A 24,689-nucleotide genomic window follows, 5' to 3' on the forward strand; every position below is an offset into this window, starting at 1 on the left:
ACCCCAGCCTATGACTGTGCCATCTCGAAACAAGCATTCAGGATTTTCTTAGGAGAAGACGTCATGGAAAATCCTGCACTGGCTTCTAAATGATTCAAGCCAGAGGGGCATCTCATCTTTTACTCACACTTTGTTGCCCCAAAGTAAGTTATTTGGCCTTGCCTCATTCCTAGGAGATGAGAGAGTGTGCCTGGAAGCAGAGATGAGCAAAACGTAATGAGGACCCCTGGTCATGTTACCACATTTGCTACTTTTTTTAAAAAAAGATTGTATTTATTTATTCATGAGAGACACAGAGAGAGAGAGAGGCAGAGACATAGGCAGAGGGGGAAGTCGGCTTTCTGTGGGGAGTCTGATGCGGGACTCGATCCCAGGACCCTGGGATCACACCCTGAGCCAAAGGTGATGTACAACTACTGAGCCACCCAGGCATCCCCCACATTTGCTAATTGCTTCACTTCATTTTCTCACTTTTAAATTGGAATCTCAATACTTACCTTCTTTGGTTGTTGTGAGATTCCAATAAAGGTGTGTAGACCACAACAAATATTAATTCTTTCTCTTTCCACCTTGTTTCTGCATCTTTATAAAACCTTTCCTTCTGTTGCGCCATGCTCTGACTTGAGAGTTTCTCTCTGGCCCATTCAGTGATCCCTCTACTGCCTCCCATTCTCAGCCCTTATGTCTTCTTTTGACTCTTCTTCCTCTTCCAGACTCTGAAATCTAGGCTCCCTGCAATGTCATCTTTTCCATTTGCACCTCCTCTTTCAATGGTCTCCATGTCTATTACTGCACCTCATATCTTTGTGTAGCTATCTCTGGTCTTAACTCTCCTCGAACAACAGAGCCAAATTTCCAACTACTTGCTGTTTACAGTTTCCCGAACTAGCCGTGTTTCCTTGTTCTTCCAGAGACTTTCTGCAGCAGACTCCACCACAGGCTTTGAAGCTTACACCAAACGTCACTTCCTTTCACAAATGTTGCCTGAATTCCTCCAGCCTACTTAGACCTAATGTTTAAGTACTTTTTATGTACCTACCTAAGTATGGATTCACGAAAAGAGGCTAGGCCATGATTTGGCAGGTAAGGACAGCAAGTTCTTGGTTGCTGGCATAAGACGAAAATATTTCCATGTGTGTAAGAAAGACTTGGCTGAAAAGAATGGAACCTGAAACTGATCAAGCCTATAGACTTAGAGGAAGCATGGGAAAAAAAAAATTACACAACACCACCGCTATGTGGTCCATGAACTGAGACTATAGGAAACTACAGGAAGAGAAAATGTTGTTAGCCAAGCATATATAAGAAAAAACACAGAGAAAAAGAGGAGGAAGAGAGAGGAAGAGAAGAGCGGTGGGGGCTGGGGGCGAGAGATAGCTGTAGATCAGAAAAGACATATCAACCTGCTACAATTGTTGCATCCTGATTTGAACAACCCATTAAAAATTATGAAGTAAGAGAAATTTGATTCTTTGAAGGTATTATTTTAGTTTTCAGGTATGATAATGTTATTTAGTTATGTCCTAAAAGTATATTTAAATATTTTTAAATAAAATACATTAATATAATGTCTGGTATTCAAAATAATCCAGAGTGTGAAAGTGTGGGTGGGGATATAGATCAAGTATAATTTGGTGCGAATTGAAGCTGGATAATAATATGTGACGGTTCATATTATTCTCTTTTCTTTCTGTACGTGCAAAATTTTTCATAATTAAAAAAAAGATCAGCTGAACTTGATAAACAACAACAAAGCCTCCACCAATTTTCCTGATGTGAAAGAGTGAGATATCTCATTAGCAGTTCAGTTCCAAATGGATTTGATGATTCCTATGGGTTTTTGATATGGAAGTGCAGAGGAAAGACAATTTGGTGCCTGAATTCTTTTGGGATCTGAGGATCATAGATCAGTGGTTTGCATTATAATTTAAATCAAGTTTAAACTCTAATATACTGTCGAATCACAAATAACTAACAACTTTACACAAACTTCCTTTCGCTCCAATTCATTTCATTTCCAATGCAATCTGTTGACTTGTGAATGCATACAAGTGTCTACTTTTATTTTCTCTTTATTAGTGTCATAGCAGCCATCATCAAAGTAATTATTTCTATTGCCATGCATTTAATTTTAACTTGTCTCTTGCATGTTGCTACAAGTCATTTGCAAATTCTCATGTCTATGCAAGAGCATAACCACATTCATGGTTGTGGTCGTCAACTTTAAAAATCAATTTCTCCCTTGTGCCCATAGTGAAAATGATTACAGGTTATATAAAAGCAAGTTTTATCATGACAGTGGAGCAGAACTGATGTGGCATACTAATTTAGTCATTAAAGTGTACACAAAAAATTACAGTGGAAAGTTGTCTGCAGAGTTTTATTTTTTATTTTTTTCTGCCACAGTTGCACTGTTGCAGGAGAGCACCCTCTCTTCTGATGGGATACAGAATTTCTGAAGCCCTTAGGGGCACTTTGATTTCAACTTCACTTAGAAAGTGATTAAAATGTTACACTCTAGGGGCTCCTGGGTGGCTCAGTCCGTAAAGTGTCTGCCTTCAGCTCAGGTCATGGTCCCAGGGTCCTGGGATCCAGCCCCACGTCAGGCTCCCTGCTCAGCCGGGTGTCTGCTTCTCCCTTTCCCCCTGCTTGTGCTCTCTTTCTCTCTGTCAAATAAATAGGTAGGTTCCTGCGAGTCCAGGGTGACAGTGACAAGGCTGCACTGGCAGAGAGACACAAAATTTAAAAAATAAATAAAATGTGACACTCTAGAAGTGGCAACATTTTTTCCTTAATTCCTAAAGTGGAGAGATATTGCCATTAACCAAACAAGAAGGAATGGAAAGAGGAAGGAAGAAAAAGGGGAAAGACCTCTTAGCAAGTAGAACTTCGTAATTTTTATCGATATGCCACTTAGTACTTTCTCCATATTGATGAAATCGGCCACTTGTAAAGGAATATTCTGTTTGTGTCTTTTATGAAGCGACATCACAGCAGCTATTCAACAACTCTTTTAGCTCTAAATCTAACTAGATCACCCATTTATTCCATTCTAAACACCGAGGGATGGGAAGGCAAAACCCTTTCAAACTCAGACCTTTGAAGTCAAGGAGAAGAGTCGGGATAATCGCAAAATACATCAATGAACAATACACAGCCAGACAGCGGGACAACTGGGAAGGTGGGAGATGTTCACTGTGGGTTTCAGTGTCCAGGAAGCAATCCCCACAAGAGGAAGGACACTAAAAGAGACAAATGGGAATCCTTTGATCTGGGAGAAGAGGAAAGCATGAGAGAGCAGTGCACGCAATTCCAGGAAGGGAACGTTCAGAGCCTGTTTGGGGGAACTTAGTGCACCAGCCCGATAGCAGTGCAGAAGGTAAGATTATAGGCTAATTCAGTGAAGTTGTTCAGGATCTCCAGTAATATCCAGGACATTAAGCATCTTTTAAAACCAGGAATTAACACACAAAGTGACACTTTAAGAACGTGCTCTTGTGGTTGAAATGCTGATAAAAAGCTGCAAAGGTAAGCATTCTCTCTCTCTGCCATTCTGTCTTTCACCGGACCCCAGAGGAACCTGTATGTCAATAGAAAGCCTACACGTTACCCATGAAGATCAACATCTCAATTATGCATATTGTCATGGTTTTCCAGCTTGTACGTTAGCATAGATCTCGGTTCAGGGGTGTGGGCTAAATTTGCTTGCATAATATAGTGTGTTCAATGATGCAGGGGCCACACATATGGTTCATTCTCTGCGATTGGCAGAGGACCTTGTATTTTTAATTTGCAGCACTGTGATTATTTGGATACTTTAGAAAGCCATGTTTCTGGGAGTTTCTTCTCCAAACCTCCTTTTTAAGGAGGCCTACTGTTCCAGTAGTTTAATAAGCTTTCCATATCTCTTGTACTGTGGTTGGCACAACCGCACAGACAATAATGGGTGTTCAGCATATGTGGGGCGTCTGGTTCCCAGCATTTGCCAAGAGCCATGCACTGGGAAGCAATTCTCATCTTTACCTCACTGAAGCTCTCGTACTTTGTGTGGTAGTTACTTACCATCCTTTCATGTTCAGTGAAGAGTTAGGTCATTTTCTGAAGGTAACAGAGCAAGCAAATGATGAAGCCAGGGAAAAATCAAATTAATAATATTAAATTAATAATAATTTCATTAAGTTGGTAATAAATTTGATTGAATTATATAGTTGAGGTATATGAAGGGACTGTGTATCCACTTAACAGGTTATTTATTTATTTGTTTAAAGAGTGTATTTATTCATGAGAGACACACAGAGAGAGGCAGAGACATAGGCAGAAGGGGAAGCAGGCTCACTGCGGGGAGCCTGATGCAGGACTCGATCCCATGACCCCGCGATCATGACCTAAGCCAAAGGCAGATGCTCAACCACTGAGCCACCCAGGTGCCCCTCCTTTGTTTTTTTTTTTTTTTTTGTTTGTTTGTTTTTTTTTTTTACTTATTGCAAACATAATAAATGCATAGGCCAATGGCCTGCTGGGACAATTATCTAACCCTAATACTATTCCTGCAAATAACAGGCCACAGTGACCCCTGAAGTAGCAGGGAGCTGTGCCGAGCTGTTTATTTGAAAACCCTTCAAGAAATGATCCGTTAAACTAAGTGCTCTAATTCATGCCCATATGTTATTTCATGGCTCTCTGCAAGAAAAATGTAGAATTACTTCCCATTATCATCTGCAGATTATGTCACAGCACTTGGGTGGCAACATTTATTTTTTTTGGAGGATCGAATGAGTACAGGGGAGAAAAGAAAGGGATCATCCACTGGCGATGCCCTTCCTCTCCATCTCTGTGTGCAAACATGTCAAAGCTACTTCCTCTGTGACGTATCCCAGAAGCCGTCTCTCTCTGAAGAACTGCCACAACATCATTCCGCAACATTGTCTGCTTTCTGTATTGTATTATATGTATTCTTATTCATCTCCTTTCTCTTTTATCGGATTTCAGGCCACTTTATGTTTGATTCATCTTCTTATCTCTCACTGTGCGTACGTGAGTAGGACATATGGTAGTCATCAAAAATTTGTCTAAACTATAGGATCGTAACATAGGAAAGTCCTGAGTAGGAACAGAATCAGTGAATTTTAAGTGGATGGCCTCTCTTTTTCACATTGATGTTCAAAAGGTGAACAAAGATTTCTCATAATAATGAATTCGACAATCTGATTGAAATTCATTTTGGTCCTTGCTGAATTTGACCACAGAACATATCCCTGCCCAGTGTGGCTAACAAGAGAAATTTTATTTTTAAAGATTTTATTTATTGATTCATGAGAGACACAGAGAGAGAGGCAGAGACACACACAGAGGGAGAAGCAGGCTCCCCATAGGAAGCCCAATGCAGGACTCTATCTCAGGACCCCAAGATCATGACCTGAGCCAAAGGCAGATGCTCAACCCCTGAGCCATCCAGGCGTCCCTCCAGAGAACTTTTAAAAAGAGTTAATTAATTGTAACAAGACTTAGGTCCTCTCTAACTAGCTAAATTTTATTTCAGCAAGAGTTCTATTTACTTTCATCTTTTGTTTGATCATGAACTTTTAAAAGTGCAGATGCCAGTTACTACTCAAAGTGATTTAATTCTAAAGCTTTGCCCTGGTTAAATTGCATGATCTGTGGGTTTGTATCACCTCTCCTGACCATGAGTTCTAGGCAACCAGTGAAGGTAGATGAGTCAAGAAGTCAGTGACAGAACAGATGCATTCTAGAAGAATGGGGCAAAATTATTGGGTTAATTTTGGATCGATAAAGACTAACCAAACCATAATTTTTTTTCCAAGCAATTTAAGATTCCTTGGTAGATAAACAGCAATATGAAAGAATCTAAGTTTTAGGAAATCACTGTGGCCCTCATCTCCCAAGAGACCTAAGTTCCTATTTTGTGAAAGATCCTTGACATTTTGAAAACTTAATTAACTGAGCATCCCTGGGGTGTAGTGGAGTCTATATTTTCATTAAACTCCCCCTGCCTAAAATATCTGACATAGATTTTCTGTGAAAACTAAACTGTAGACAAGAACCAGTAGTACATCTTTCGGGGCAGTGGGCACATCTGTGCAGCCTCACAGAAGATCTGTGAAGTTCCTGAGGTTTTCATCCCTGCTGACTGCTCAGAAGCGTTGCATCTGCTGTGTGTCTGCTGAGGCAGGGGCCACCAGGACTTCAGGGAACGGGCTTTCCGAGAGACAGTAATTTGTTACAGAAGAGAGGGCCTTTATGTAGATAGAGGCGAGATACCACTGATCCTAGATTTTCCTTGAAATTGTTAGGTGCCAGGAATCTTAATGATTAAATGCACCAATGCACCTTGCTTGAGAAACAGATATCCTACAATGTGAAAAATCTTTCATCTTTTCTTTTCCCAATATCTAGTCAGTATTTTCTGCACAGGAGTCTTCCTTAGGAAAAAAAATGTAAAATAAGTATATTCTAGAACCTGTTTTCACTATGCCAAAATGAATGGTTGCCAAGACCAGGATTTGTCAAACTGAAATTAGAGACTGATCCTCATACATAGCCTTGCTTGGAACGCCTTGTGACTTAGTTTATCCCCCTTTCCCTGTTCTTTTTTTTTTTCTCCTTCTGCCTCAAAAACTGCCTTTCGGCGTCCAATTAGTTGTTTATTCCCGTGATGATATGTCAGTACACTTGAGTTTATAATCCTATTAGGCAGGCCTAATAGGCCTGTGAGCCCTGTCACCTCACTGTGCACTGTGTCCCCAGAAGGACAGTGGCACCTTCCCTAAGCAGGAACATGGAAAACTAAGGGCAAAGGCTAGCATTGCCCAGATGCCTGCTGGGGCTTGCCTGCTAGGAAGATGGGTTTGAGGTTCTCCATTCTACAACCTTCTGAAATCCTTCATCCTCTCAACCCTCCGTGAAATCCTGGGATTGCAGCTTTCAGCAGGACAGGTGATTGTGTTCGGCTATCTTCTCTTTCTGGAATCTTCTTTCTCCAGCACAGTTTCTGTTGTGTCCCCGTGTCTTTGCAAATGTGATGCCAATACTCAATTCTCATAGACACTTCTAAATCCAGGAGACTTTACTAAGGAGCCAAGGGCATCAGAAAGGGGCCACAAGGGGGAAAAAAAAACAGTCAAATTCTTAGTGTCCAAAATCTTTCTGAACCACCTCACCTGTGGAAATAGACCCTCACCTACAAGTGGCTCCTAGATTTCTCAGCTTTGTCTTCCCCTCCTCCACAGAGCCTTTTCAGCTTCTTCCTCAGAGTCCACGGACTCCCTGACACCTGCCTTACGTCAGGCAGGACGGTCTACGGCTCTGCTCCCGGCCCTGCCCAAGCCCTCGCCGGCCTGCAACGCAGTCCGTTCATTCCTGCATCTGGAGAAGGTAGAGTGCAAGTAGGTAGCTCAGCAAGTGAATAAAATACAAATGCAGTTCGCATTTTTCACAGTTCTAAACATTTATTTTAGGTGACAGTAAAAGAATGATGGCTTGGATGTCAAGGGGATCCTGGTTCCAATTTCTGTGTAATTTTGAACAAGCTATTTGTATTTTCAGATCCTAGGTTCTCTCAGCTGGAAACGGGGCCCTAATATGAGGTCGTTGTGAGAAGTAAAAGTGTCAACACACGTTGAGCATTTAGGGTGAGGCCTGACACAGACTAGATGCTCAATAGATACTTTGGCTTGTTTCCCTTGTTTAAAGTATAACTATAAATGCCCATAAAGTTTACAGATAATAGATGATATCCCTGATAGTAAACAAGCACTCATCAGTATGTCTTGCACCGTTACTGGTGTATGTGAGCATGCCAACGTCGGGATAGGCTATTGCCATCATAACAAATCACCAAAAAGTTTACAACTTAAAAGAATACAAATAAGTGGGGCACCGGGGTGGCTCAGCCCATTAGGTGTCTGCCTTCAGCTCAGGTCTCAGGGTCCAGGGATCTTGCCCCAAGTGAGGTTTCCTGCTCAGTGAGGAGCCTACTTCTCCCTCTCTTCCTTGCTCTTGCTCTCTGTCTCAAATACACAAATAAAACTTAAAAAACAAAAAACCCAAATATGTTAAAAAAGAAAAAGAAAAGAACACAAATATCTCATCACAGGTTCTGTGGATCCAAAGTCCTCATTGGCTCAGCTGTGGGATTTCAGAGCCTGAGATGCAGGTTTGTACAGGTTCTTACCAGGAGGCTCTGGGACACATACCCCACCAAGCATGCTCAGGGCATAGCAGAATCCAGGTCCTCAGAGTTGTAGGACAGAGATCCCCATTTCCTCTCTTGCTGTCAGCTGGTGGGCGGAAGGCTGCCCTTACTTCCTAGAAGATTCTCTCCAATCCTTACATGTGGGGCCTACATCTCAGAGCCAGAAACAGCACCTTCAATTGTGTTCACACCTGGGGTTCCTCTGACTTTTCCTTCCTCTGCATTTTTCTGTTTCCGGTGAAAAAATGTTCTCCACTTTTAAGGATGCATGTGATTAGATTGGGACCAATCAGATCATCTAAAACAATCTCCCTGTTTTCAGTGCCATCATACTTCTATCTGCAAAGGTGAGGAGTCCTTCAGAACATCTTTGCTCTCCAATCCTTACACGGGAAGAGTTAGCATTTGAAATAGAATGGAGACGTAATAAGTGCAGAATGGAAATGAGCAACATATGAAGAATGTATTGTATCAGATTTCATTGATCTTTATCCTTATAATTTTAATGACCTAAAAATATCATCCTACACGTATTCCCTTTGCTTCTTCTGAAAATAAATGACTTGTCGCCAAATGAAATAAGTGAACATTCTTCATTAATGATTAAGAAAAGCATGTTTATTATATGCATTTTAAATTCACCCTATTGATTTCAGACATTTATTGATATCTGTTGAAGTATTAAAGTTACTTTTGAGTAAACTTACCTTTTTAATGCCAATGAAATGTTTTTTAAGTCTGATATTTCAAACTTATAAGAATTAAATTATTTGATTCAATAATATGCACGAATGACATTACTATTAATTTTCCTTTGAAAATGCCCCTGGCAAATCAATCAACCAATCAAATATTGAGAAGCTCTTTTGTTTTCTGCCGAAGTCTAATAAAACAAATAACATCCAAAGCTAGTTTCACAATTGTTACAACAACTGAGAAGTGTTTTGAGATAATTTAATGTAGCCAAAAGGGGTGGCTCAGTTGGTTAAGGGTCTGCCTTTGGCTTAGGTCAAGATCCTGGGGTCTTGAGATTGAGCCCCACTTTGGGCTCCCTGCTCAGTGGGGAGCCTGCTTCTTCTTCTCCCTCTGCCTGCTGCTCCCCCTGCTTGTGCTCTCTCTCTGCAAATAAATAAATAAAAACCTTTAAAAAATAATAAATGCAGCCAAAAGAATAACTGGAGTATTTTGAATCTGGGGAAGAATGTCAGTGGTGTTTGACATGTCTTACTTAGAATCAAAAGATATGTTCAGGCTATTCCTCTGCTAGGAAGTAGGATAGACCAGACCACGTCCAGCCTGGTGCAGAGTAGCTGCTGGTGTGAGGAGTGTTCTTGCTATAGCATTTGCGTCATAAGGACTGTGTGTCTTAAAAGCTTGGAACATTTCATGGACAACCAACAATTAGCTCTCATCACTGTAACACGCTCAGCAGACATTGCTGGAGTTTAAGTTTATACGTTATTATTAGCATAAGTACAATATTTGCAGCCACTCCTAGAGGTATGGTTAGTAATTAGAAAGTCTTTTTATTTTCATTTGACGCAAACACAGACTTTTCTATTTGCACTCTGTATTATTAAACAAGAACTCAGAAATGAGGACAGGCCCGTGGACTCAGGGTCGGGCATTTCATGCTCATCATTAGTTGACTTGGCTGGATAGTCTGCCCATGAAAAAGATGATGGAATTTTAAAGTAGATCGTGTTGTAGAGCTTGTCATAATTACACAGACTATTTTGTGCACCTTGTTTCATAACTCAAGACATTGTTTGCTTTTCTAGGAAGGCACAGAGTTTAGATATGTCCAATTGAAATTTCAAGTGCCAAAGAATGCTCAATTTAACAGGTAGAAAGAAGTGTACTGAGGTAAGGGTATCAGATGTTTGGTGGTCCCCTGGGTGAGCTGGCATCCCTGATGTCAAAAATAGAATGATGAGGTGACTCCACAGGCAAATGAAACAGGCTGAACCCAGAAGTCAAGACAATGAGCAGCCCCTACATCTGCGGGCAGTATCACAGCCCAACCATCAGTAGAAGCTCCTTGGAGAGGAATCCGGTAAGACCAAAGAAATATATTCACTTTCAAGACCTCATTATGGCTTTTATAGCCCTTTCCTCCATAAAATAATATGAAAAATTATGCTTGATCACTTCATTAGCGTAAAGGTGAGTGGGATTCAGGCTGGATTGTATTCACCTTTTATTTTCTTTTCTGATTAAAAACAAAAACAAAAACATTTATAGGTCCCTAGTTGGAAAGGATTTAAGACAATTCAGGATTAGTCCTGAACTCCTGAATATAAGTATAATTTGAAAGACCTCATTAGTAAAATTGTGAGCCTCCTCCTCAAATTCCAAGGAGGAAGAAAAATAGGCAGTTGTCCAAATTACATAATCTACAATACAGAATTGGCTTCATTGTTTCTCAAATTTTGTCAGAATCCTAAGTTTGTGACAGTGTAAAACTTGCTCCTTAAAACTAACAATTTCAGAGAAAAACCATCATCATCAGACATTTTAATTATGCCCTAATATAAAAAAAAAATTATGCCCTAATATACCAATTTTTTGTCAACTCCCTTTCTGTGTGGCTTGTGCTCAAGCATTTAAAGATGACTACAACAATGGGAATAGCCCTGTCTACTTTCATTTCAATTGTAAGACCTAAGTACATATCTACCTTGTGCCATTTATACTTTATTTTATTTAGCAAGCACATACTGTGTTTACGTGATGACTTCTCTAAGACTTTTAAAATATCAATCCTCGTTTAATCTCCACAACCATTCATTATGGGTTAAATTGAATCACCCCAAAAGCTATGTTGAAGTCTCAACCCCCAGAATCTGTGGATGTGGCCTTAATCGAAAAGAAACTCTTTGCAGACATAATCAAATTAAGGTAAAGTCATCCTGGAGGAGTGTGGGCCCTAAGTCCAGTGTGGCTGGTGTCCTTATTGTAAGAGGCTATGTTATGTGTGTGCGTGTGTGTGTGTGTGTGTGTGTTTACCACAATAAAATATAATCCTTATATACGTTGTAACTAAAAATTAAGGAAAAGGATCTATTACCCATAGTCACGAGAACAATTTAAATTATTCCATTATAGTTAAACAACACATAAAAGGTTTTGAAAAATACAACATATCGCATCCCAAAGAAAGACTTCATAAAAATTGGGCTACAATATCTGCCATGAAATTGAAACAGCAAGAGCAGGGCTAGGGGATGGACTTTCTTTCCCAAGTGAGCAATTAACTTCTTTGAACAGAATCTTCTGCAGATTCATGCCTTGTCAACCCAGCCTGCTGTAAGAGGGACTATTTTTCTGGATGGTGCATTCTAAGCAAAAAAAGAGAAAAAAATGAACTGTGAAGATAGGATCTTACAACTATTGATCCATAGCAATGTCTGAAGATGGCCTTCAGCCAGATCTTAACAAGCAAGCAAAACTTTACTTGAAACACAACTAAGTTCCCAGTCTTAGTGAAAAACACTTCATCATATATCATTCATGTGGGCAGTAAAGTAGAGTGGTTAAAAGCTTGTACTCAGAAGCAATTGGATTCCAGTTCATCTGCTCTCCAGATGGGCTTTGGGCTGGCTATCTCTCTTAGTGCCTCACTTTCTTCCCTGTAGAGGGAGGTGGTAACAGTCCTTCCCTCATGGGTGGTCTATGAGTTTTTAGGGCTGCCATGACAAAGTACCACAACTGGGGCTTAAAATAACAGAAATCTATTCTCTCAGAGTGTGGGAGGCCAAGAGTCTGAAATCAGGGTTGTTCCTTCTTGGGTGCTAAGAGGAAGAACCTATTTCATGGCTCTGTCCCAAATTCTGGGTGCTGTCCATAATCCTGGGCAATTAGTGGTTTGTAACCACATCACTCTAATCTCTTCCTCTATAGCCGTATAGGTGCCTTCCCTCTGTGTGTCTTTGTCTCTGTGTAAATAAATATATATTTACAATATGAAGGCTATATATATATATATATATATATATATTTACTATATAAAATAATAGTGACGATAGTAACCATGGTTTGTGGTGAGGATTATAAAACTAATATGTATTATATACATTTAAGTAGTTGGCTTATTCCCCCCACACCCCGTATGCACACACACACACAAACACACACACACACACTCAGTAGGTTTAGGTCAGTTGGCATAAACTGTGTTTATTGTATTATTTCTTTTCAAGTACACTGAAAGTGAAAAGCAGTTCTCTACATAAGAGCCCTGTTCTAAATATTTCAGAATTTATGCAAAAGTAACCTCCTTGGATCGATGTTTTCACCATCGATATAGTCTAGGCCTTCTTGTCCTTAGCACCAAGTGTCTGTTGGAAATCACTGCCATTCGCTAGCATGTTGGCAGAAAGGAGGATATGTGTGGGTGTTCCAGGAAAAAACTTATTAGGAGAAAGAAAAATTGGGCAGTAACAGAACTTTTCCTAAATCTTTTCAGCTTTCATTCTATAAATCAACTAGAGTTCTGCAGAGCCAAAATCTGTCACTAAAGTTCTTTCCCTGGGCTGCAGGGTTGTGATTGAGTGACTTGTCCAAATCTCACAGACGTGATGGTTCAGGAGCTGCCCTTCGCAGTCTGTGATGAGATAGAGACTATTTGTTTTTAAAAAAAGGACTTTATGAAAATTGAATTTATGAGGAAATAAACCAGGATGTAAAGAGAATATTAAAACACCAAAACTGAAAACGCACAAAACATAGACTTCCAAAGGCCACAGTGGGAATGTAAAGGAGACACCTGAGTTGTGTGCAGCCTCGTGGCCGCTGGCACCCTTCAAACACGATAGATCTGTATTCTGCTGTCGGTGAAATATACAATAATTCCTTTTTTCCCTCAAATGCTTTCTCCCTTTCCCAAGTTAGGTTCTACCTTAATAAAATAAAAAGGAAAGAAAAAATATACAGGAAGCACTTAAAAGAGTGCATGTGACAACATACAAATGTAAGAGGGAGTACCATGTTGGCGTGGTAATGGCCATACCTGAAGACAGATTGGTGAGGAAGTCCTGCCGTCTTTGAAATACATTAGGCAGGAGGGATTTTCCTCTCTGCAGTTTTACATGGTAAATCAAGAACTGTGTTTTATTATTGTCGAGACTCAAGAGGCAGGTAAAATTAACCAAGAATAGGAAATATAATAAAGAAATTGAAGAGGAAGGTGTTTTTCTTTTTTCTTTTTTTCTGGCTTCCTCTTTTTTTTTAATTTATTTTTTATTGGTGTTCAATTTACAACATACAGAATAACCCCCAGTGCCCATCACCCATTCACTCCCACCCCTGCCCTCCTCCCCTTCTACCACCCCTAGTTCGTTTCCCAGTGTTAGGAGTCTTTATGTTCTGTCTCCCTTTCTGATATTTCCCACACATTTCTTCTCCCTTCCCTTATATTCCCTTTCACTATTATTTATATTCCCCAAATGAATGAGAACATATAATGTTTGTCCTTCTCCGACTGACTTACTTCACTCAGCATAATACCCTCCAGTTCCATCCACGTCGAAGCAAATGGTGGGCATTAGTCGTTTCTAATGGCTGAGGAATATTCCATTGTATACATAGACCACATCTTCTTTATCCACTCATCTTTCGATGGACACCGAGGCTCCTTCCACAGTTTGGCTATTGTGGACATTGCTGCTATAAACATCGGGGGGCAGGTGTCCCTCCGTTTCATTGCATCTGTATCTTTGGGGTAAATCCCCAACAGTGCAATTGCTGGGCCGTAGGGCAGGTATATTTTTAACTCTTTGAGGAACCTCCACACAGTTTTCCAGAGTGGCTGCACCAGTTCACATTCCTACCAACAGTGAAAGAGGGTTCCCTTTCTCCGCATCCTCTCCAACATTTGTGGTTTCCTGCCTTGTTAATTTTCCCCATTCTCACTGGTGTGAGGTGGTATCTCATTGTGGTTTTGATTTGTATTTGCCTGATGGCAAGTGATGCAGAGCATTTTCTCATGTGCATGTTGGCCATGTCTATGTCTTCCTCTGTGAGATTTCTCTTCATGTCTTTTGCCCATTTCATGATTGGATTGTTTGTTTCTTTGGTGTTGAGTTTAATAAGTTCTTTATAGATCTTAGAAACTAGCCCCTTATCTGATATGTCATTTGCAAATATCTTCTCCCATTCTGTAGGTTGTCTTTGAGTTTTGTTGACTGTATCCTTTGCTGTGCAAAAGCTTCTTATCTTGATGAAGTCCCAATAGTTCATTTTTGCTTTTGTTTCTTTTGCCTTCGTGGATGTATCTTGCAAGAAGTTGCTGTGACCGAGTTCAAAAAGGGTGTTGCCTGTGTTCTCCTCTAGGATTTTGATGGAATCGTGTCTCACATTTAGATCTTCCATTTTGAGTTTATCTTTGTGTATGGTGTAAGAGAATGGTTCAGTTTCATTCTTCTGCATGTGGATGTCCAATTTTCCCAGCACCATTTATTGAAGAGACTGTCTTTCTTCCAATGGATAGTCTTTCCTCAGGAAGGTGTTTTTCTTAAGAGAAAAAATCAGAGCAGAACGCAGTTAGGAAATGTGTGCATATTTGTGTGCATGCATACATGTGTTTGTGTACATACACTCAAAGAACCAGATCTGTATAACAGCATTTCTATTGATTATGTTATTTGTACATAATACATTCTGTCTAGTGTCAGGATCTGATGAGAGATGAAGGAGAAAGTAATGACTTCTTTAAAATTGATGTTTATTGGAACTGGGAAATGTTCTGTCATTATTAGTAAGGAAAGTATGGAATTTCTCATGTTAAAAAATGTAAGTGGTATGGCTTGTCCAGTGCCACTAAACCCTCTAGTTCCCCAGAATTTACATGAGTGACTCTATGATGTCACTAAAGAAGTCATATATCCCTTTGTTTTTTCTGAGGGGGATATGATTTTTGAATGACATTTTTGGGGCATCCTGGGCCTTTGCTTCTCAAAGAGTGTTCCGTTGGACCAACAGCATAAGTATCACCAGTGGCTTGTTAAAAATGCAGATTTCTTAGACCCCACCTCAGACTTACTAAATTAGAATGGGGCCAAGGCAGGAATCTCTATTTCAGCCACCCCTCCAAGGTGACTTGTATGCTCATTTAAATTTGAGAAGCATCATCAAAATACATAGACATGATTATTTGACAACCTAACATCTTTGCCTTCCTTCTGTGCCCTTAATAGAAATTTGCTACATTTTAAATAAACCCAGTACATGAATCTCTAAGCCAAGAACAACAATAACAAAACCGCAAATAATAAAATTTTTAAATGAAGTTTTTTTAAATGAAATAGATTATGAAATTTTAAATTATGGGCACTTGTCGATACTTTGTGAACTTAGGATATGACTCCATTTGTTAATCTGTTTTATTTTATTTTTTAAAGATTTTTATTTATTTATCCATGAGAAATACAGAGAGAGAGGCAGAGACATAGGCAGAGGGAGAAGTAGGCTCCCTATGTGGAGCTTGTTGTAGGACTCAATCCCCAGACCCCAGGATCACACCCTGAGCCGAAGGCAGATGCTCAACTGCTGAGCCACCCAGATGACCCTGTTAGTCTGTTTTATACATAAAGTTTCTTTTTTTTTTTTTTTTTTTTTTTAAATTTTTTTAATTTTTTTTTTTTTATTTGTTTATGATAGTCACAGAGAGAGAGAGAGAGAGAGAGAGAGAGAGAGGCAGAGACACAGGCAGAGGGAGAAGCAGGCTCCATGCACCGGGAGCCCGACGTGGGATTCGATCCCGGGTCTCCAGGATCGTGCCCCGGGCCAAAGGCAGGCGCCAAACCGCTGCGCCACCCAGGGATCCCTGTTTTATACATAAAGTTTCAAGAAAGACACAGGCAAATAGGCCCAATATTGCATAAAATAGCTATTTCTAAACAAACCCTCCCATAAATCTTACATTTGTATTAGATAATAATAGTAGTAGCCACTCTTACCTAGTGCTTAGTGACAGGCCTTTTCCTAGAAGCTTTGCAAAAATGAATTGACTGAATCCTTACAACATACCCATGATGTGTTGTTTGGTTATTAGCTCCATCTTACAAATGGGAAAATCAAGACTCTGAGAGGTTGAGTCAATGGCTAAGGTCACACACGTAATAAGTAACAAAGCCCGTAATCCATGGCATGCAGCCTAGCTCCAGATGTCATACCTTAATCACCAAGTATGTGATTTTATTTGTGTTATTTCACTAGTGAGAAAAGTGAAAAGTTCAACACTTTCTTAAGGTGACACAGTTGCTACTTGGCAACCCAGTTTTACTTCTCTGTCCAAACTTGACTGTTTCCTATTCCAGCTCTGTCTCTAAATACTAATCACATAAAATGGCCTTGGCCTCTTCTATAAAGGGATTGTATCCCATTGGGACTGTTAAAAGAATTAGTCCAAATCCAACCTGTGCAAAGAGTTTAGTGCTTTGCACATAGTAAAAACTCAACTTTAGCAAAGATTATTCATTACTGTATTAAGTAGACAAAGATTATACTGATTTCATAGAGTTTAGGAAGTTGTTCTAGCTAAGAAACATCTCCATCTCAGAGATGTTAAAATGAGTAAATACATGCATATTATAATGGATAAAATATGGCCTTCTCTACATGTTGGATTTTAAATCAGTGTGGAATATTGGATTGTCCCAGCATAACCATACCTGCAGCCAGTTTGTTAAGTTGTTATTATGTGCATGACAGGTGGCAGGAATATATATTTATTTTTCCCCCAGAAATCTGCTAAGGTATTTTTATTATTTCACTGCACAGATAAGACAATTGGGACTTAGGACAATTGGGACTTAGAAAAATTAAACAGCTTTTTCAAAATCAAACCAGTGAGCTCCAGAGTCACAATGGATATTTGGACCCTCTGATCCCAGCCTTTGTACTAAGCTGTGGTGCATCAATGGTCCCAATCCCTGGATACTTTTCTTCAATCTTTCTTCTGTGCAAGTCTTTCAGCTCTGAGATCCTGACTCTTCACAAAGGAAAGAGCCATAACAATTGCATCAAAGGGCTTCATGAGATCAAGGGAGAGAAGGCAAGACCATTGAGGGATGGTGTATCCAGCCCAATTCAAAGGCAAGAGTTCAGCTCTTTATTAGTATTAATTGCACTCAGGAAATAAATACATTACACATCAATGAACTTTAGCAATTAAGTGAGAAGTCCCCAAATACACCTCAACTCCCTTAAGAATTAAATTAAAAAGAAAATGGTGACATTTGAAAGCAATGCAGGTAGGGCCACTGGGATCTAGTTCTTCAAAGTATTTATGCAGTAGATTTTATTCTGCTGCAAAGTAATTACCCTATCATTAAATATAAAGAAATAATAAAATTATTGACTTTGATATTGCATTATGGTCTGAGATAGACACATCAGCACCTGGCATTCTAAAGGACCCAACATAGGCTTTCTGATCTAACAAAACACATTTTCCAAGGTATAGGCCACACCGTGATAGGTGTCATGCCCAGAATAAGCCCTGTTCTTCTAATGTGCTTTCATCGTTAACAGCAGTAAGCATTTTATTTTCAGGACAAGCTAATACTTGGGACAAAAGAACAATAATGCTGGTTTCTTTTCTTTTGATTGATCATTATGCATATTAATTAATAATGATTAGAAAGGTCACTTCAAAGTTGTTCTTACGTTTCTATCTTGATCTCCTTGTCACTGTAAATTAACGAAAAATGAAATGACTTGAAGACACTTCAAACCAAGCCCAATCATAAATTTAAATTTATTTTTCCCCCATTCAGGAGGTTTGCTTGAAGCAGGCAGTTGGAAAACAAAATGTAAACTTGTTCTGTAACAAATGACTTTCAGGGTAGTTTCATTAAAAAACAAAACAAAACCAGTTACTTCTACTACTGATAATGGGCTTTCCTCCCAGTTTTGTGCTACATGAAATTAAGGTTCAAACATATTAATACAGCAGAGGAAGTTAAGGTCTGGTTAGTTGATAGCATGTGACCCCCCAGCCCTTCTTGCCGACAAGGTAGAAAATAGCAGCTATGTTGTGCTCTGTGTGGTTTCAACAAGTGACTTTACAACCTTGGTGGCTGTTACACTGGTAGCAACCATCAGATTAAATATATGCAGAATTCCATTATTTTAATATTTGCCCTGTGAAGGTTCTGGAACATAGTTTTGCCACTCATGAATTTACCACTAGACTTTAGATACTAAAAAGATACTAATTATGCAAGAAAAAGGAAGACTACAAAGAAGATCCATCCCCTCCCCCATTCTTTTCTTCACCATCCTGTGGTTCTCTAGGACACTTGTTTAGCGGTTTAATTTTGAAAGATTCTTTAATTTTGAAAGATGCATTTCCTACAGATGAAAGAATTAATTCATTAAAATTTGGAAAGTCTCAATTTATAAAACTGAAAAAAAAGGAACTAGTGAAAATTTGGAAGTTACATCTTTATTAATGAAGTTAAACACAAGTGTAGTACAGTTGATTGGGAGAATTAAAAAATGAGTATAACTTGCTTAAGATGAAAAGAAATGCAATCAATTATATTTGTAAATGGCTATAGATTTTGAGATGGCCATGAAGAAGTCACAGACATGCCCCCATGGCTGGGATTTTAAATTTTTAAAGTGATGGAAAATTAAATGGAGACAGTCAATTGTAGATGAAAGTAAGGAAAAGGTCATTGCTCTGTGGGATTTGATAGGAGATCTCATATGTGCTTCCTCTAGACTTTCTGAAGACTGGTGAAGATTGGTGATAGCTTCAAAACACTTCATGAGTTTTATCTGTAGTACATATAATACAGGAGATCAGAGAGCTGCTGTTTTTGTCACAGTGCCCAACAGAAGTTGTCAGGTGTCATTTAATACAATCTTGAGGAATTTAATGTTCTCATATAGGCATGCCACTAATTTTAACTTCCAGGGGATTAACAATGAGATTATGGATATTAATTACTGAGTCTCATCTTATTCTCTCTCATTAGCAGAAGACAGTCTCTGTGTGAGAGTACATTGATGCTGGCTTTGCACCTGACTTGGGCAAACGTTCTCTACAAATCAGTGCCCTCAGACTTCGTGCTGACTCTGCCAGTGGGGAGACATACCAGGACTCAGGGAAGTGACCTCTTTAGATTTCCTCAGCTCCTCATCTCTGACAGCAGCTCTCAACATCTCAAAACCTAAACCACAAAAACACCACCATTAATAATAAACAGTAATATAACTCTTCATCATGAATTCTGCCTGAAGCTAAGAACATTGCTTTCCATTACACCCAGCAAAACAAAACACCACAAAACTGGCAGCCTCGACAACTTAGTAAACATCCCCAGCAGTTTGTTCCCAGGCCGGCCGTGTATTCAGGTGGCTTCATTATTTACACGCGGCCCTGCCAAAAGAAGGAGGTGATTGCTTTCAATTTGTATAAAGAACCATTCTAGAAAGTAAAAAAACAACAACAACAAACAAAAACCAACCAAACAAAAAAACCCCACATATCCCTAAAGTTAAATGAAGACTCCATTTCTAGTAAGAATTGTAGTTTCAATACATTTTATCTCTGCTTTCACTTTTCAAGGTTAAAAGCATAATCTTACCTCTGGTGAACTCTCAAAGTCTTCCACTAAGGGAATGGACAGAGCCTTCTGAAGAATGTGTAAATCAAAGGAAATGTAAAGGAACATTCTAGAGAATCAGAGCTCATTTGGCAGGATGCTTATGAAGGAGGCATTGGAAAAGATTCTGAATAGGAAAGTGAGGGTCCAGTTGAGGAGTTGAGCCTTGGTCGTTGGTTCTATGGGCCACATGTTCTTAATTGCATGATCAAATCAGATTATCAGATTCACCAAGGAAGCATTTTTCAAAAGACACACATTCTGGAGTTTCTGTTTTGAGAAGATTACCCAGGTAATAATGACATCTCTGTATGCAAATCTTAGAATATTAATGCTATATTACCTAAAGGTTTGTTGAAAATTGATTTCCTTGAATTCGATCTGGCATCACATTAATTAAAATATAACAAGAATATTTAAATAGTGTTCAGTTTCCTTTACAATGAAGATTTTGAAATTTGCTGAGGCATTTCTTAACTTCTAAACATAACTTCATGAATGAAACAGTGACATGAATGAACAGAATACATTCCCTTTATTTAAGGGAATCTCAAAAGAAAATAAATATACAAAAATAAAGATACATCCTTTCCCTGAATTATTCATCAGTGAGGAATTCTGAAACTTGCAAATCAAAATAGGTTCTTGAATAGCAGGGAAAATACAGCCCAAACCAACCAACAGAAGCAATCCCTCCTACAGATTGGAAGCATTTACTGTCCTCTCAGGAAAAGAAAGAGGGAGAGCCGATCACCCCCATTGTGACTTTCCCTTCTGCATTTAAGCACACTGTATTAATAAGCATTTTATGGAGCAGACCTTTTAAAATATCTCAGGTATTGAATATTTTATGTGCTTTTTCAGATTCTATTAATCTCAACTGTTCATTGATTGTGTATTTGGGAATTTACCTACAAATTTATTTGTAACCCCCAACTCAACACTTGCATGTTTTCATGGTTATTCAGGGACACACACAGAGCAGCGAGCAGTTTGTGTTACCCTGTGGGCATGTCCCCAGCTGAGGTCACACAAGGAAACACTTTGCATCTTACTTTAACTCTAATACCACAAACAAGTACTGTTTTTGTAGTCTGGGTAGTGACATGTTTTGGGGCTTTTTTTTAATGCTTTTTGTTGGTGGTTTCACCATTTAAACAGCCACTGAGAGTAGTGTTGTAGTGTTGTCTAGTGTTCCTCAGTACAAGAAAGCTGTGATGTACCTTACAGAGAAAATACATCTGTCAGATAAGCTGTATTCTGACACAAGCTACAGTGCTGTTCGTTAGAGTTCCATGTTGACAAATCACCGTTATATATCAAATCAGGTCTCTTTAAACAGAAACACACATAAACAAGGTGGAGTACTGATTAGTTGAAAATGTTGGGAGTGGGAACTCTCAGGAACCCAACCCTTTATGTCCCCTACGAGCAATGGTTCAGTATTTGTTAATTTAGTGTTTGTGGGATCTTGACATATATTACCATGAGTAACGAAACTACTTCACATTTTCCACAATTTATTTAAAATTGTTATTAGGTGTAGAATTGCATTATTCTTTTATTGTTTTAAATGCTGATAGGAATTCTGTTTCAGCAACGAGTTTCTGCAGAAATATGCTCCCATCTTTACTGTTCTTCAGTGTAACCATGAGTGGAAGAGTTACTGTCTATATTCCATCGATCTGGAGCTGCAGCTCTGGTGATGAAAGAGCTTTGCTCCTCTGTTAAGCCCTGAGGGAAGCCATCTGTCACAGTAGGTGAAAAGGATACCCTCTAGTGATGTTTCTCCACTTCTGCTTCTCTATGGAATTTTTGTCACTGTTTAAACAGTTTTGATTTAACCCCCTTCCATGTTTAAATTCTCTCTATATATGCCAGGTGGCACTGTGGTTAAATGTAAGTGGTTTTGTCTCTTCTGCAAAGTGGGCAATCAGTATGGGGTGGAAAGACTCATTCCAGAATTGTTATGGAACCAATAACTGAATGTTTTTGAAAGTAGGTTGTTTATTGCCATTTTAACAAAATCTATGTATTCAAAAGCAGATCATCTTACATACACAATATGATTATATACAAACAGACAATTCCAGGAACTAAGCATTAATATGCAATTTATTTTTTTAAATTAATTTATTTATTCATGAGAGACACACACACAGAGAGAGAGAGGCAGAGACACAGACAGAGGGAGAAGCAGGCTTCGTGCAGGGAACCTGATGTGGGACTTGATCCCGGGACTCCAGGATCACACCCTGGATCAAAGGCAGGCACCAAACCACTGAGCAACCCAGGGATCTCCATTAATATGCAATTTAAAATGGCTCCTTTATTGGTATCTAATTTAAATTTACTGGCAATTTTCTTTGAAAAGGAAATATTTTACACATAATTTTCTTTTGAAATTGACAATAGAGACAGAATACTTATTGATTTTTGCCTTTTTTTTTTTTTATAGACTATTTTGATGTCCTTTGAAACGTATTTAGTATTCAAGGACAAATGAAGCTGAAATACTTTGAGAAAACATTTGTGAGCATTTGGATTTTCTTTTCTAAATATCTGACCCTTTATGATTCTTTAAAATACGCATAATAATTTCCTCTAATGATTAGTTGAAAGAAGATTGTATCTATTACAAAAAATTGCTTCTTGTTCTAATGAATAATTATGTAAGTTTAGAGAAAGAGCCCAGGATATCCATCAGGAGAACAGGAGTTTAGTAGTGATTCTATTACTAGTTCAGCATGTGAACCACTACAAGATACTTGATTTTTCTGAGACTTGGTAACTCTAATTGTGGATTGAGGTGCTGACATAGTGTTTCACCTCTGATTCATGTCATCTAGAGGAAAATATGGTAATGTGCACATGCCAAAGGAACTTTGCCTTTATGGCTGTATCATTTTTGTTATTTACAAACAAATTGTTTCTCAGTTCCACAAGCAATTGAACAATTGTTCTACAGTCTTCAGAATATATTACTAAGAAAGGTATCAGAAAAATAAGTTAGGTTTGAATTTTCTCTAAATGATAACAAAACTTGAAATCAATATGTAGGACACTCTGGTTCAATTTTGTAAAACTGAAGTTTTACTGCTGTCATGTAAACTTGATTTGAAACACTTTAGAAAAAGTGAATATTTGAAACTACTAGTGTTTTATTTTCTTCTTTAGTTCTCTTACCATCCTATTCTCTATTGTTGTAATTATTACATATTTTATGTAAGTTTGGGGCCATGCTACATTTCTGTGTTTATATGATAGCAACCCTAGTCAGCCATTAAAACGATTCACTATGTAATTTAGAGAAAGGATAGATGTGGAAGTAGAAAAAGATGTGGTGCAAAAGGACAAGTTGGTAAAAACATGTTCATGTATTTGAAAGAATTTTGTGAGCATAAATGCTTATATTTATTCTTGTTTTGGCCATTCTATGATGTTCTTCATGACAGAATTTGAATTTGGACTTATCACATTTGAAATTGAAAGATCCAGTTCAGCTGTTTGTACACAAATATGAAACAATTATTGCTGGAAGCACATTTATTCCAGTATCCCTGTGTAACCATGGTGATACAGCCCCACAGCTTGAAAAAAATTGCATAGGACTTGCGTCTATGAAAAAGACCTCATGCTATAATTCTGGATCAGCCAAGAGAAGAGGGTGGAAACACAATATACTTAAAGCCCAAAATATGCATTGCCTTTTATTTGACACTTTCTCATTTGGGCTTACATATACATAAACAATTCCTTTCATAGTTACCTTGATGTATTTTTCAGGCCAATTGAGAGTCAAGTGAGTACTAGTGTGATTCAGGATTTTATTCCCTACAATTTCATCTATTTTATCAGAATATCAAGGATGTAGATAAAAATGGAAATATTATGTTGATATCATAGATACTAAATATCAAATACCCACATATTTGTCAATGTCTTTTCCCTTTTGTCATCTAGTAAACAGAGTCTCAAATTAGTCCTCTTTGGAGTGAGAATAAGAGATCAGCTCCTCTTCTAAGGGCTGAAAATCTCCTGGGTTGGTGCCATAACGCATATTCCAGCCAGAGATACTAGAATTTTGACAAGGGCACATTGCCTTGAAATGACTGCTTTTGATTCTGGTCAGTGTAGCTAATCAATGCACCCATCCTCAAGCTCTCTTCACCCTTCCTGTGGGAAGCATGAGTCTGGAGGCTGTGCTGGGAGTGAGTACCGAGACACTTCCCAGAGAGCTGCTCCTCTTGAGTTCTCCAGAACCAAAGAGGCCTTGCAAGCAAAAGTCACATGTGTCATTCCTCAACCTCACTTATCCAAGTCTTAGGACCTTGCCTTGGTCAGCTGAGGTTGCTTTAATAAAATACTTTAGACCAGGGGGATTAAACAACAGACCGTTATTTCCCACAGCTCTGGAGGTGAGAAGTCCAAGATTAGGGTGCCACCTGGGCAGGTCCTGGGGAGTTTACAGATGGCTGCCTTTTTTCTGTGCTTCACATTGGAAGAAGGGGGGGGACATGCACCCTGGTCTCTTCTTATAAAAACACTACTCCCATTCACGAGGCCCCCACCCTCATGACTCCATGCACCCCTCCAAAGCCCCATCCCTTAACACCATTATGATAGGAGTGAGGTCTTCCACATATGAATTTGGGGGAGACACATCCAGTCCATGATAGGCCTGAAATGGAAGGGGAAAGGAAAGAAGTGATCTAAAATTTCAAAAGGTGAGGTAAGGCAACAAACCCCATGGGGACAATTTCTTTCTCTCAAAAAGTGAATTAAAGAGTCAAGTCAGATTTTCTTAGGAGAGAGCTACTAAACAGATGAAAATTAGGTTTGTTGAAAAACAGTTACCT

The 24,689-nt window shown here is 38.9% G+C and overlaps 1 protein-coding gene and 1 long non-coding RNA gene across 7 annotated transcripts in view; one reads left to right on the forward strand and one right to left on the reverse strand.

Moving 5' to 3' along the window:
• The window catches only part of NALF1 (NALCN channel auxiliary factor 1), a 625,228-nt gene that overhangs the window by 467,160 nt on the left and 133,379 nt on the right, over positions 1 to 24,689 (forward strand). The window lies entirely within an intron of this gene.
• Positions 11,413 to 24,689, reverse strand: part of LOC140607846 (uncharacterized) — a 46,607-nt gene continuing 33,330 nt past the window's right edge. Inside the window, exons 4-6 of one of the 4 annotated variants that reach the window (XR_012009756.1) lie at positions 19,321 to 19,395; positions 13,704 to 14,725; positions 11,413 to 11,553 (exon numbers count right to left, since the gene is read on the reverse strand). This is a non-coding gene — a long non-coding RNA (uncharacterized lncRNA). Of the gene's footprint in view, positions 11,554 to 13,703; positions 14,726 to 18,667; positions 19,001 to 19,320; positions 19,396 to 24,689 lie in introns of those variants that run through there. The other 3 variants (XR_012009755.1, XR_012009757.1, XR_012009754.1) reach the window with 3 other exon arrangements.

The sequence above is a fragment of the Canis lupus genome, chromosome 17, assembly GCF_048164855.1.
Source record: "Canis lupus baileyi chromosome 17, mCanLup2.hap1, whole genome shotgun sequence".
Taxonomy (NCBI): Eukaryota; Metazoa; Chordata; class Mammalia; order Carnivora; family Canidae; genus Canis; species Canis lupus.